This window comes from Nerophis lumbriciformis, linkage group LG20, assembly GCF_033978685.3.
Source record: "Nerophis lumbriciformis linkage group LG20, RoL_Nlum_v2.1, whole genome shotgun sequence".
NCBI classification, from domain to species: Eukaryota; Metazoa; Chordata; class Actinopteri; order Syngnathiformes; family Syngnathidae; genus Nerophis; species Nerophis lumbriciformis.
The window spans coordinates 11,899,484-11,914,833 of record NC_084567.2 but is presented as its reverse complement, the minus strand read 5'-3'; the positions used below and the strand labels follow the sequence as shown (position 1 = coordinate 11,914,833).

Genomic DNA, 15,350 nt, shown 5'->3' with positions numbered 1-15,350 from the left:
CTGTCCCCGTCATACAGACTTTACTGAAGTCCACACGTGTCCCACAAGATGGACAACTGCACACATGGGGTCGGCTCACAAACTGAAAAGTTCCACTGGAGAATGCGGGCATCGATCCCGCTACCTCTCACATGCTAAGCGAGCGCTCTACCATTTGAGCTAATTCCCCTGTAAATACTCTGTGTCGCCAAAATGTTATTTTCCCTTAACGGTAGTGAGTGTGAATGTTGTCTGTCTATCTGTGTTGGCCCTGCGATGAGGTGGCGACTTGTCCAGGGTGTACCCCGCCTTCCGCCCGATTGTAGCTGAGATAGGCTCCAGCGCCCCCCGCGACCCCAAAGGGAATAAGCGGTAGAAAATGGATGGATGGATGGTAGCCGGACCCAGAACACGACAATAAGAGGGACCAATCCTAACCACTAGACCACCAGGGACTTGATGGATGTCTGTATGAGCAACTTCTGCCTCTCAGAGGTGGAGTCGTACATGAAGGAAACGTTCTTTGATGACTTTAGTGGGAATTATGGTAGCGTGCTAGCTTAACATGTTAGAGTTAGCGAGATCGATGGCTGAATTCTTTAGTCTGGTCTCTGGACTGTCTAAGACAGGGGTCCCCAAACTACGGCCCGCGGGCCGGACCCGGCCCCACAGCATCCAAAATCCGGACCACGGGAAGTCCCAAGTTAAAATAAAAGTTTATTTATTTCTTTATTAAATTTTTTTTATTTTTTTTAAATCTTTCCTTTCTAATCCGTTTTCTACCGCTTGTTACTCTCGGTGTCTCCTAGCCGCTCAGGCAAATCATATTGTCTAAAAATTAATTTTTCCATCGATAACGTGACAATGTTAAATGTCAAAACGGATTAAAAAAACAATGTGTATATATATATATATATATATATATATATATATATATATATATATATATATATATACACATATATATATACAGCCCAGCCCCCGGCCGAATTTTTTTAACCCAATGCGGCCCACGAGTCAAAAAGTTTGGGAACCCCAAACCTCTGTTTGTTCTGGCTCTGATGCACCTGTAGCGCCTGCCCGATGGTAGCAGGTCGAACAGGTAAAAGGCATGGTGTGTGCTGTCCTTGGTGATGCTTTTTGCTGTGTTGAGGCAGCGGGAGTTGTGTAAATCCTTCAGGGAGGGGAGGCGGAAGCCGATGATTTTTTGCGCAGACTTTATGACCCTCTGAATTGCCTCTTTGTCTGCTTCAGTGCAGCTGGCGTACAACATTGTTATGCAGTACGTCAGCAGGCTCTCGACAGCCGATCGATAGAAGGTCACCATCAGCTGCCTCTCCAGTGTTTTCTTCCTTAGCACCCTCAGGAAGTGGAGTCTCCGCTGGGCCTTCCGGATGACCGCAGTTGTATTTTGGGTCTAGGAGAGGTCAGCAGATATGAGGGTGCAGAGGAACCAACAAAGCAAGTACTGTATGCTTTGTAGAAAACACACACACATGTGAAGTAAGGCTATAAATGATAAATGGGCTATACTTGTATAGCGCTTTTCTACCTTCAAGGTACTCAAAGCGCTTTGACAGTATTTCCACATTCACACACTGATGGCGGGAGCTGCCATGCAAGGCGCTAACCAGCAGCCATTAGGAGCAAGAGGTGAAGTGTCTTGCCCAAGGACACAACGGACGTGACTAGGATGGTAGAAGGTGGGGATTGAATCCCAGTAACCAGCAACCCTCCGATTGCTGGCACGGCCACTCTACCAACTTCGCCACTCTTACAAAATTCTCTAATTTGAGGTCAGCAGATATGAGGGTGCAGAGGAACCAACAAAGGAAGTATGCTTTGTAGAAAACACACAAATGTGAAGTCAGGCTCCACTCTTACAAAATGCTTTAGCTTGATGCTAATTTACATTGGATTTGCCATAGACAGGCTACTATTAGCTTTAGCAATTTTACATGGCGATTTCAACGCCTCCAAATTTGGTAAAGGAAACTACAACTAAGATGAATGTTACCATCACACAGCTGGTGTGTGATAAGCACAATACTTCCAGTATTAACACTTTGTAGGGCGCAACTTTCACATGTTAAGCTAGCATGCTACCATTTAAGCTAATTTCCGCTAAAGTTATCAATCATGATATCACACACGTTTACCTTCATGTACGACTCCACCTCTGAGAGGAAGAAGTCGTTCATACAGACATCCATCAAGTCCCTGGTGGTCTAGTGGTTAGGATTCGGTGCTCTCACCGCTGCGGCCCGGGTTCGATTCCCGGCCAGGGAACTTAGCATTTTAGCAACTGTGTCTGAGTGGTGAATAATGTGAGTCCCTAAAAACATGGCTGACCTTGAGATTTGACAACAACGGTCTCAGAACGTGTTTTCGTGTGAAGAACACACCCGTCAATCTTGCTACCTAGCTAAGCTAGCATGCTACCATTTGAGCTAATTCCCCTGTAAGGGCGGGTTGGCACAGGGATTGTGGTGTAATACACCTCCAAGAAAATGAAAACGTGAGAAAAGCATCAATCCCGCTACCTGTCTCCCACGTTGACTAGCATGCTACCATTTAAGCTAATTCCCCTGTAAAGCATCTTGGACTGCTAGCTGCTATCACTATGTAGCTAACAACTATGATGTTACAAATAAATAAATAACAGATGTTCAGTATTACATGACACTTCTTAGACAGTCCAGAGACCAGACTGAAGAATTCAGCCATCGATCTCGCTAACTCTCATATGTTAAGCTAGCAGCCAGGCCCCGCTAAAGTCATCAATCATGATATCACAAAAGTTTTTCTTCATGTACGACTCCACCTCTGAGAGGAAGAAGTTGATCATACAAACATCCATCAAGTCCCTGGTGGTCTAGTGGTTAGGATTTGTCACTCTCACCACCGTGTCCCGGGTTCGGTTCCTGGTCAGGGAACTTACCATTTTAGCGACTATGTCTGAGTGGTGAATAGTGTGAGAACTTCAGAGTCCCTAAAAACATGGCTGACCTTGTAGTTTGACAACAACAACATTGTCAAAATGTGCTTTCATGTGGAGAACACAGTTGTCAATGTTGCTACCTAGCATGCTACCATTTGAGCTAACTCATATGTCATACTTGCCAACACTCCCGGATTTTCCGGGAGACTCCCGAAATTCAGCGCCTCTCCCGAAAACCTCCCGGGACAAATTTTCTCCCGAAATTCAGGCGGACTCAGGTACATGAGGACCTGAGTCCGCTAACCCACAATATAACCAGCATACCTGCCCAATCACGTTATAACTGTAGAATGATGGAGGGCGAGTTCTTGGTTTCTTATGTGGGTTTATTGTTAGGCAGTTTCATTAACGGCCTCCCAGCGCGGCAACAACACACAACAACAGCAGTCACGTTTTTGTATACCGTAAAGCAGTTCGTCTGCCGTAAACAGCAATGTTGTGACACTCTTAATCAGGACAATACTGCCATCTAGTGCATTTGATGAAAACACTTTTGTGCGTGCCACACATCAATGCATCATCAGAGAGGGTGTTCAGCATGGTTAGAAAAATAGTGACAGAGAATAGAACAAGGATGGACAATTCAACCCTTAACTCAACAATGAGTAGATGAGTGTTATGTGTGTGTATATGTGTAAATAAATGAACACTGAAATTCAAGTATTTATTATGTATATATATACATATATATATATATATATATTTATATATATATATATATATAATAAAATAAATATATATATATATACGTATATATATATATATATATATATATATATATATATATATATATATATATATATATATATATATATATATATATATGAAATACTTGACTTGGTGAATTCTAGCTGTAAATATACTCCTCCCCTTTTAGCCACGCCCCCTCCCACCCCGACCACGCCCACTCACCTCCCCCCACCTCCCGAAATCTGAGGTCTCAAGGTTGGCAAGTATGTGATATGTTAAACTCCTTTTTTTATTCTCCGTCAAAAAAGTTCCACTGGAGAATGCGGGTATCGATCCCGCTATCTCTCACATGCTAAGCGAGCGCTCTACCATTTGAGCTAATTCCCCTCTAAGGGTTTCCTGTTGCCATAATGCTATTTTCCCTGAACGGAAACCGGACCCAGTCCACGGCAATAAGGGGTTACAATCCTAGCCATTAGACCGCCAGGGACTTGATGGATGTCTCTGTGAGCAACTTCTTCCTCTCAGAGGTTGAGTCGTACATGAAGGAAAACGTGTGTGATATCATAAATGATGATTTTAGCTGGAATTAGCTTAAATGTTAGCGTGCTAGCTTAACATGTGAGAGTTAGCGAGATCGCTTGCTGAATTCTTCAGTCTGGTCTCTGGACTGTCTAAGAAGTGTCATGTAACACTGAACATCTGTTATTTATTTATTTGTAATATCATAGTTGTTAGCTACACGGTGATAGCAGCTAGCAGTCCAAAATGCTTTACAGGCGAATTAGCTTCAATGGTAGCACGCTAGTTAGCATGTGAGAGAGGGAGCGGTATGGATGCTTTTCTTGGAGGTGTATTACACGACTCCACCTCTGAGAGGAAGAAGTTGTTCATACAGATAGCTGTCAAGTCCCTGGTGGTCAAGAGGTTAGGATTTGGCGGTCTCACTACTGCGGCCTGGGTTTGATTCCCGGTCAGGGAACTTAGGATTTTAGTAACGGTGTCTGAGTGGTGAATAATGTGTGTTCCTAAAAACATGACTGACCTTGAAGTTTGACAAAAACAGTCTCAGAATGTGTTTTCGTGTGAAAAACGCAGTTGTCAATCTTGCTACCTAGCATGGATGCTACCATTTGAGATACCGCTCATATGCTAAACTCCTTTTTTAGTCCCTGTCGAAAAAGTTCCACTGGAGAATGCGGGTATCGATCCCGCTACCTCTCACATGCTAAGCAAGTGCTCTACCATTTGAGCTAATTCCCCTGCAGGACAAGCTACGCTAGCTGCTATCAGACACAATCACACAAACGTCAGTCAGTCAGCAAAAGTCCAGACTTTGGACTATTTCAGTGCCTTTGTCAGCGTCTTATATTTTTGTAAGAGTGTTACTGCAGTACTTTAAAGTAATACTACAGTGTGTGTATCCTGAAGGCCACGCCCACGTGTTCCTTCATGTACGACTCCACCTTTGAGAGAAAGAAGTTGCTCAAACAGACATCCATCAAGTCCCTCGTGTTCTCGTGGTTAGGATTTGGCGCCCTCACTGCTGTGGCCCGGGTTTGATTCCCGGTCAGGGAACTTAGCATTTTAGCAACTATGTCTAAGTGGTGAATAATGTGAGTTCCTAAAAACATGGCTGACATTGAAGTTTGACAACAACAAGTCTCAGAATGTGTTTTCGTGTGAAGAAAGCAGTTGTCAATCTTGCTACCTAGCTAAGCTAGCATGCTACCATTTGAGTTAACTCTCATTTGCTAAACTCATATTTTATTCCCTGTCGAAAAAGTTCCACTGGAGAATGCGGGCATCGATCCCGCTACCTCTCACATGCTAAGCAAGCGCTCTACCATTTGAGCTAATTCCCCTGCAGGACAAGCTACGCTAGCTGCTATCAGACCCAATCACACAAACGTCAGTCAGTCGGCAAAAGTCCAGACTTTGGACTATTTCAGTGCCTTTGTCAGCGTCTTATATTTTTTTAAGAGTGTTACTGCAGTACTTTAAAGTAATACTACAGTGTGTGTATCCTGAAGGCCACGCCCAAATTTTCCTTCATGTACGACTCCACCTCTGAGAGGAAGAAGTTACTCAAACAGACATCCATCAAGTTAGGATTTGGTGCTCTCACCGCTGTGGCCTGGGTTCGATTCCCGGTCAGGGAACTTAGCATTTGAGCAACTATGTCTTAGTGGTGAATAATGTGAGTTCCTAAAAACATGGCTGACCTTGAAGTCTGACAACAACAAGTCTCAGATCATGTTTTTGTGTGAAGAATGCAGTTGTCAATCTTACTACCTAGCATGCTACCATTTGAGTTAACTCTCATATGCTAAACTCATATTTTATTCCCTGTCGAAACAGTTCCACTGGAGAATGCGGGTATCGATCCCGCTACCTCTCACATGCTAAGCGAGCGCTCTACCATTTGAGCTAATTCCCCTGCAAGACAAGCTAAGCTAGCTGCTATCAGACACAATCACACAAACGTCAATCAGTCGGCAAAAGTCCAGACTTGGGACTATTTCATCCCTTTGTCAGCGTCTTATACACGGCTCAAAAAAATTAAAGGAACAGTTTTTTATCAGGGTATGGCATGAATTCAATTGCACTTTTCTGATAAGGTTTTGGTCAGGTACGTGGCAGAGGGGGTTGTTAATCAGTTTCAGCTGCATTGGTGTTGATGGAATTAACAACAGGTGCACTAGAGGGGCAACAACGAGATGGCACCCAAAACAGGACTGGAGGCCATTTCAAGTTCCTCCCTCTTGATCTTTTTTAACTGTTTTTCCACAAGTGTTGGCTTTAGCTAGAGTCATTATCACGACTGGGAGCATGAGGCGATTTCTTAACCCTCCTGAAGTTGCGCAGATTGTCCTACTCCTCCAGGATGGCACATACATGCGTGCTGTTGCAAGAAGATTTGATGTGTCTCCCAGTACAATCTCCAGAGCATGGAGGATATTCCAGTAGACAGGCAGTTACTCTAGGAGAGCTGGACAGGGCCGTAGACGGTCCTCAACCCATCAGCAGGACCGATATCTGCTGCTTTGTGCAAGGAGGAACAGGTTGAGCACTGCCCGAGCCCTACAGAATGACCTCCAGCAGGCTACTGGTGTGAATGTCTCTGCCCAAACAGTCAGAAACAGACTTCACGAGGGTGGCCTCAGGGCACGACGTCCTGTAGTGTGCCCTGTGTTCAGTACTTTAAAGTAATACTACAGTGTGTGTATCCTGAAGGCCACGCCCACTTCCAGCTGTCCCCGTCATACAGACTTTACTGACGTCCACACGTGTCCCACAAGATGGACAACTGCACACATGGAGTCGGCTCACAAACTGTAAAGTTCCACTGGAGAATGCGGGCATCGATCCCGCTACCTCTCACATGCTAAGCGAGCGCTCTACCATTTGAGCTAATTCCCCTGTAAATATTCTCTGTCGCCAACATGCTTTTTTTCCCTTGACGGTAATCGGACCCAGAACACGGCAATATGAGGGACCAATCCTAACCACTAGACCACCAGGGACTTGATAGATGTCTGTATGAGCAACTTCTTCCTCTCAGAGGTGGAGTCGTTCATGAAAGAAACGTGTTTGATGACTTTAGCGGGAATTAGCTTAAATGGTAGCGTGCTAGCTTAACATGTTAGAGTTAGCGAGATCGATGGCTGAATTCTTCAGTCTGGTCTCTGGACTGTCTAAGAAGTGTCATCTAATACTTAACATCTGTTATTTATGTATTTGTAATATCATAGTTGTTAGCTACACGGTGATAGCAGCTAGCAGTCCAAACGCTTAGCAGCTAGCTAGCTGAGGGAGGGGTGGTGAGACAGAGATCGGGTGATTTGCAAACTAAATAGGACTACTAAATATGTTTGGGAAGTAGTAAAGAAAGCTGCAAAACAATTAAAAGCACAGATAGAACGATACTGAGCTTTTTCGCAACAGCGAGCAGTCACGCACGGCGAAACTACAAGGTCAGCCATGTTTTTTAGGGACTCTGAAGTTCTCACATTATTCACCACTCAGACATAGTTGCTAAAATACCAAGTTCCCTGACCGGGAATCGAACCCGGGCCGCGGCGGTGAGAGCGCCGAATCCTAACCACTAGACCACCAGGGACTTGATGAATGTATGTATGTGCCTCACGCTTTGACTGTGACAGTCACGTGTTACATGACACTTCTTAGACAGTCCAGAGACCAGACTGAAGAATACAGCCATCGATCTCGCTAACTCTAACATGTTAAGCTAGCATACTTCCATTTAAGTTAATTCTAGCTAAAGTCATCAATCATGATATCACACACGTTTTCCTTCATGTACGACTCCACCTCTGAGAGGAAGAAGTTGCTCATACAGACATCCATCAAGTACCTGGTGGTCTAGTGGTTAGGATTCGGTGCTCTTACCGCTACGCCCTGGGTTTGATTCCTGGCCAGGAAACTTAGCATTTTAGCAACTATTGTCTGAGTGGTGAATAATGTGAGTTCCTAAAAACATGGCTGACCTTGAAGTTTGACAACAACAAGTCTCAGAACGTGTTTTTGTGTGAAGAACGCAATTGTCAATCTTGCTACCTAGCTAAGCTAGCATGCTACCATTTGAGTTAACTCTCATATGCTAAACTCCTTTTTTAATCCCCGTCGAAAAAGTTCCACAGGAGAATGCGGGCATCGATACCGCTACCTCTCACATGCTAAGCGAGCGCTCTACCATTTGAGCTAATTCCCCTGCAAGACAGGCTAAGCTAGCTGCTATCAGACACAATCACACAAACGTCAGTCAGTCGGCAAAAGTTCAGACTTTGGACTATTTCAGTCCCTTTGTCAGCGTCTTATATTTGAGTAAGAGTGTTACTGCAGTACTTTAAAGTAATACTACAGTGTGTGTATCCTGAAGGCCACGCCCACTTCCAGCTGTCCTCGTCATACAGACTTTACTGACGTCCACACATGTCCCACAAGATGGACAACTGCACACATGGAGTCGGCTCACAAACTGAAAAGTTCCACTGGAGAATGCGGGCATCGATCCCGCTACCTCTCACATGCTAAGCGAGTGCTTTACCATTTGAGCTAATTCCCCTGTAAATACTCTCTGTCGCCAAAATGCTATTTTCCCTTAACGGTAGCCGGACCCAGAACACGGCAATATGAGGGACCAATCCTAACCACTCGACCACCAGGGACTTGATGGTTGTCTGTATGAGCAACTTCTTCCTCTCAGTGGTGGAGTCGTACATGAAGAAAACGTGTTTGATGACTTTAGCGGGAATTAGCTTAAATGGAAGTGCGCTAGCTTAACATGTTAAAGTTAGCGAGATCGATGGCTGAATTCTTCAGTCTGGTCTCTGGACTGTCTAAGAAGTGTCATGTAAGACTGAACATCTGTTATTTATTTGTTTGTAATATCATAGTTGTTAGCTACACGGTGATAGCAGCTAGCAGTCCAAACACTCTACAGGGGAATTAGCTTCAATGGTAGCACACTAGTTAGCATGTGAAAGAGGTAGTGATATGGATGCTTTTCTTGGTGGTGTATTACACCACAATCCCTGTGCCAACCCACCCTTACAGGGGAATTAGCTCAAATGGTAGAATGCTAGCTTAGCTAGGTAGCAAGATTGACAGCTGTGTTCTCCACATGAAAACACCTTTTGACAATGTTGTTGTTGTCAAACTACAAGGTCAGCCATGTTTTTTTAGGGACTGTCACATTATTCACCACTCAGACATAGTTGCTAAAATGCTATGTTCCCTGACCGGGAATCGAACCCGGGCCGCGGCGGTGAGAGCGTCGAATCCTAACCACTAGTCCACCAGGGACTTGATGGAAGACTGTATGTGCCTCACGTTTTGAGTGTGACAGTCACGTGTTACATGACACTTCTTAGACAGTCCAGAGACCAGACTGAAGAATTCAGCCATCGATCTCGCTAACTCTAACATGTTAAGCTAGCATGCTACCATTTAAGCTAATTCTAGCTCAGAACGTGTTCTCGTGTGAAGAACGCAGTTGTCAATCTTGCTACTATTTGAGTTAACTCTCATATGCTAAACTCCTTTTTTAATCCCCGTCGAAAAAGTTCCACTGGAGAATGCGGGCATCGATCCCGCTACCTCTCACATGCTAAGCGAGCGCTCTACCATTTGAGCTAATTCCCCTGCAAGACAAGCTAAGCTAGCTGCTATCAGACACAATCACACAAACGTCAGTCAATCGGCAGAAGTCCAAACTTTGGACTATTTCAGTCCCTTTGTCAGCGTCTTATATTTTAGTAAGAGTGTTACTGCAGTACTTTAAAGTAATACTACAGTGTGTGTATCCTGAAGGCCACGCCCAAATTTTCTTTCATGTACGACTCCACCTCTGAGAGGAAGAAGTTACTCAAACAGACATCCATCAAGTTAGGATATGGTGCTTTCACCGCTGTGGCCTGGGTTCGATTCCCGGTCAGGGAACTTAGCATTTTAGCAACTATGTCTGAGTGGTGAATAATGTGACTTCCTTAAAACATTGCTGACCTTGAAGTTTGACAACAACAAGTCTCAGAACGTGTTTTCGTGTGAAGAACGCAGTTGTCAATCTTGCTACCTGGCATGCTACCATTTGAGTTAACTCTCATATGCTAAACTCATATTTTATTCCCCGTCGAAAAAGTTCCACTGGAGAATGCGGGTATCGATCCCGCTACCTCTCACATGCTAAGCGAGCGCTCTACCATTTGAGCTAATTCCCCTGCAAGACAAGCTAAGCTTGCTGCTATCAGACACAATCACACAAACGTCAGTCAGTCGGCAAAAGTCCAGACTTGGGACTATTTCAGTGCCTTTGTCAGCGTCTTATATTTTAGTAAGAGTGTTACTGCAGTACTTTAAAGTAATACTACAGTGTGTGTATCCTGAAGGCCACGCCCACTTCCAGCTGTCCTCGTCATACAGACTTTACTGACGTCCACACATGTCCCACAAGATGGACAACTGCACACATGGGGTCGGTTCACAAACTGAAAAGTTCCACTGGAGAATGCGGGTATCGACCCCACTACCTCTCACATGCTATGTGAGCGCTCCACCAATTGAGCTAATTCCCCTGTAAATACACTATGTCGCCAAAATGCTATTTTCCCTTGACGGTAATCGGACCCAGAACACGGCAATATGAGGGACCAATCCTAACCACTAGACCACCAGGGACTTGATGGATGTCTGTATGAGCAACTTCTTCCTCTCAGAGGTGGAGTCGTACATGAAGGAAACGTGTTTGATGACTTTAGCGGGAATTAGCTTAAATGGTAGCGTGCTAGCTTAACATGTTAGAGTTAGCGAGATCGATGGCTGAATTCTTCAGTCTGGTCTCTGGACTGTCTAAGAAGTGTCATGTAAGACTGAACATCTGTTATTTATTTGTTTGTAATATCATAGTTGTTAGCTACACGGTGATAGCAGCTAGCAGTCCAAACACTCTACAGGGGAATTAGCTTCAATGGTAGCACACTAGTTAGCATGTGAAAGAGGTAGTGATATGGATGCTTTTCTTGGTGGTGTATTACACCACAATCCCTGTGCCAACCCACCCTTACAGGGGAATTAGCTCAAATGGTAGAATGCTAGCTTAGCTAGGTAGCAAGATTGACAGCTGTGTTCTCCACATGAAAACACCTTTTGACAATGTTGTTGTTGTCAAACTACAAGGTCAGCCATGTTTTTTTAGGGACTGTCACATTATTCACCACTCAGACATAGTTGCTAAAATGCTATGTTCCCTGACCGGGAATCGAACCCGGGCCGCGGCGGTGAGAGCGTCGAATCCTAACCACTAGTCCACCAGGGACTTGATGGAAGACTGTATGTGCCTCACGTTTTGAGTGTGACAGTCACGTGTTACATGACACTTCTTAGACAGTCCAGAGACCAGACTGAAGAATTCAGCCATCGATCTCGCTAACTCTAACATGTTAAGCTAGCATGCTACCATTTAAGCTAATTCTAGCTCAGAACGTGTTCTCGTGTGAAGAACGCAGTTGTCAATCTTGCTACTATTTGAGTTAACTCTCATATGCTAAACTCCTTTTTTAATCCCCGTCGAAAAAGTTCCACTGGAGAATGCGGGCATCGATCCTGCTACCTCTCACATGCTAAGCGAGCGCTCTACCATTTGAGCTAATTCCCCTGCAAGACAAGCTAAGCTAGCTGCTATCAGACACAATCACACAAACGTCAGTCAATCGGCAGAAGTCCAAACTTTGGACTATTTCAGTGCCTTTGTCAGCGTCTTATATTTTAGTAAGAGTGTTACTGCAGTACTTTAAAGTAATACTACAGTGTGTGTATCCTGAAGGCCACGCCCAAATTTTCTTTCATGTACGACTCCACCTCTGAGAGGAAGAAGTTACTCAAACAGACATCCATCAAGTTAGGATATGGTGCTTTCACCGCTGTGGCCTGGGTTCGATTCCCGGTCAGGGAACTTAGCATTTTAGCAACTATGTCTGAGTGGTGAATAATGTGACTTCCTTAAAACATTGCTGACCTTGAAGTTTGACAACAACAAGTCTCAGAACGTGTTTTCGTGTGAAGAACGCAGTTGTCAATCTTGCTACCTGGCATGCTACCATTTGAGTTAACTCTCATATGCTAAACTCATATTTTATTCCCCGTCGAAAAAGTTCCACTGGAGAATGCGGGTATCGATCCCGCTACCTCTCACATGCTAAGCGAGCGCTCTACCATTTGAGCTAATTCCCCTGCAAGACAAGCTAAGCTTGCTGCTATCAGACACAATCACACAAACGTCAGTCAGTCGGCAAAAGTCCAGACTTGGGACTATTTCAGTGCCTTTGTCAGCGTCTTATATTTTAGTAAGAGTGTTACTGCAGTACTTTAAAGTAATACTACAGTGTGTGTATCCTGAAGGCCACGCCCACTTCCAGCTGTCCTCGTCATACAGACTTTACTGACGTCCACACATGTCCCACAAGATGGACAACTGCACACATGGGGTCGGTTCACAAACTGAAAAGTTCCACTGGAGAATGCGGGTATCGACCCCACTACCTCTCACATGCTATGTGAGCGCTCCACCAATTGAGCTAATTCCCCTGTAAATACACTATGTCGCCAAAATGCTATTTTCCCTTGACGGTAATCGGACCCAGAACACGGCAATATGAGGGACCAATCCTAACCACTAGACCACCAGGGACTTGATGGATGTCTGTATGAGCAACTTCTTCCTCTCAGAGGTGGAGTCGTACATGAAGGAAACGTGTTTGATGACTTTAGCGGGAATTAGCTTAAATGGTAGCGTGCTAGCTTAACATGTTAGAGTTAGCGAGATCGATGGCTGAATTCTTCAGTCTGGTCTCTGGACTGTCTAAGAAGTGTCATGTAATACTAAACATCTGTTATTTATTTGTTTGTAATATCATAGTTGTTAGCTACACGGTGATAGCAGCTAGCAGTCCAAACACTCTGCAGGGGAATTAGCTTCAATGGTAGCACGCTAGTTAGAATGTGAAAGAGGTAGTGATATGGATGCTTTTCTTGGAGGTGTATTACACCACAATCCCTGTGCCACCCCACCCTTACAGGGGAATTAGCTCAAATGGTAGAATGCTAGCTTAGCTAGGTAGCAAGATTGACAGCTGTGTTCTCCACATGAAAACACATTTTGACAATGTTGTTGTTTTCAAACTACAAGATCAGCCATGTTTTTTAGGGACTGTCACATTATTCACCACTCAGACATAGTTGCTAAAATGCTAAGTTCCCTGACCGGGAATCGAACCCGGGCCGCGGCGGTGAGAGCGCCGAATCCTAACCACTAGAGAACCAGGGACTTGATAGAGGACTGTATGTGTCTCACGCTTTGAGTGTGACAGTCACGTGTTACATGACAATTCTTAGACAGTCCAGACACCAGACTGAAGAATTCAGCCATCGATCTCGCTAACTCTAACATGTTAAGCTAGTACGCTACCATTTAAGCTAATTCTAGCTAAAGTCATCAATCATGATATCACACGTTTTCCTTCATGTACGACTCCACCTCTGAGAGGAAGAAGTTGCTCATACAGACATCCATCAAGTCCCTGGTGGTCGAGTGGTTAGAATTCGACGCTCTCACCACCGTGGCTCGGTTTTGTTTCCTGGTCAGGGATCTTAGCATTTTAGCAACAATGTCTGAGTGGTGAATAATGTGAGTTCCTAAAAACATGGCTGACCTTGAAGTTTGACAACAACAAGTGTCAGAACGTGTTTTCGTGTGAAGAACGCAGTTGTCAATCTTGCTACCGTTTGAGTTAACTCTCAGATGCTAAACTCATTTTTTATTCCCCGTCGAAAAAGTTCCACTGGAGAATGTGGGTATCGATCCCGCTACCTCTCACATGCTAAGCGAGCGCTCTACCATTTGAGCTAATTCCCCTGTAAATACTCTCTGTCGCCAAAATGCTATTTTCCCTTAACGGTAGCCGGACCCAGAACACGGCAATATGAGGGACCAATCCTAACCACTAGACCACCAGGGACTTGATGGATGTCTGTATGAGCAACTTCTTCCTCTCAGAGGTGGAGTCGTACATGAAGGAAACGTGTTTGATGACTTTAGCGGGAATTAGCTTAAATGGAAGTGCGCTAGCTTAACATGTTAGAGTTAGCGAGATCGATGGCTGAATTCTTCAGTCTGGTCTCTGGACTGTCTAAGAAGTGTCATGTAATACCGAACATCCATCCATCCATTTTCTACCGCTTAGTCCCTTCGGGGTCGCGGGGGGCGCTGGAGCCTATCTCAGCTACAATCGGGCGAACATCTGTTATTTATTTGTTTGTAATATCATAGTTGTTAGCTACACGGTGATAGCAGCTAGCAGTCCAAACGCTTAGCAGCTAGCTAGCTGAGGGAGGGGTGGTGAGACAGAGATCGGGTGATTTGCAAATTTAATAGGACTGCTAAATATGTTTGGGAAGTAGTAAAGAAAGCTGCAAAACAATTAAAAGCACACAGATAGAACGATACTTGGCTTTTTCGCAACAGCGAGCAGTCACGCACGGTGAACCGGAAACGGAACAATGTTGTTGTTGCCAAACTACAAGGTCAGCCATGTTTTTTAGGGACTCTGAAGTTCTCACATTATTCACCACTCAGACATAGTTGCTAAAATACCAAGTTCCCTGACCGGGAATCGAACCCGGGCCGCGGCGGTGAGAGCGCCGAATCCTAACCACTAGACCACCAGGGACTTGATGAATGTGTGTATGTGCCTCGCGCTTTGACTGTGACAGTCAGGTGTTACATGACACTTCTTAGACAGTCCAGAGACCAGACTGAAGAATTCAGCCATCGATCTCGCTAACTCTAACATGTTAAGCTAGCATACTACCATTTAGGCTAATTCGAGCTAAAGTCATCAATCATGATATCGCACACGTTTTCCTTCATGTACGACTCCACCTCTGAGAGGAAGAAGTTGCTCATACAGACATCCATCAAGTACCTGGTGGTCTAGTGGTTAGGATTCAGTGCTCTAACCGCTACGTCCTGGGTTTGATTCCTGGTCAGGGAACTTAGCATTTTAGCAACTATGTCTGAGTGGTGAATAATGTGAGTTCCTAAAAACTTGGCTGATCTTGAAGTTTGACAACAACAAGTCTCAGAATGTGTTTTCATGTGAAG

General features: G+C 44.6%; 1 protein-coding gene and 7 non-coding genes across 8 annotated transcripts in view; 2 read left to right on the top strand and 6 right to left on the bottom strand.

Moving 5' to 3' along the window:
• The window catches only part of LOC133619417 (uncharacterized), a 37,303-nt gene that overhangs the window by 10,009 nt on the left and 11,944 nt on the right, over nucleotides 1-15,350 (top strand). The window lies entirely within an intron of this gene.
• On the top strand, nucleotides 2,197-2,268 carry trnae-cuc (transfer RNA glutamic acid (anticodon CUC)). The gene has a single exon. It is a non-coding gene; the product is annotated as a tRNA-Glu (tRNA).
• Nucleotides 6,038-6,110, bottom strand: trnaa-agc (transfer RNA alanine (anticodon AGC)). The gene has a single exon. It is a non-coding gene; the product is annotated as a tRNA-Ala (tRNA).
• trnae-cuc (transfer RNA glutamic acid (anticodon CUC)) lies at nucleotides 7,722-7,793 on the bottom strand. Its single transcript has one exon. It is a non-coding gene; the product is annotated as a tRNA-Glu (tRNA).
• On the bottom strand, nucleotides 10,341-10,413 carry trnaa-agc (transfer RNA alanine (anticodon AGC)). The gene has a single exon. It is a non-coding gene; the product is annotated as a tRNA-Ala (tRNA).
• On the bottom strand, nucleotides 12,349-12,421 carry trnaa-agc (transfer RNA alanine (anticodon AGC)). Its single transcript has one exon. It is a non-coding gene; the product is annotated as a tRNA-Ala (tRNA).
• trnae-cuc (transfer RNA glutamic acid (anticodon CUC)) lies at nucleotides 13,443-13,514 on the bottom strand. Its single transcript has one exon. It is a non-coding gene; the product is annotated as a tRNA-Glu (tRNA).
• Nucleotides 14,845-14,916, bottom strand: trnae-cuc (transfer RNA glutamic acid (anticodon CUC)). The gene has a single exon. It is a non-coding gene; the product is annotated as a tRNA-Glu (tRNA).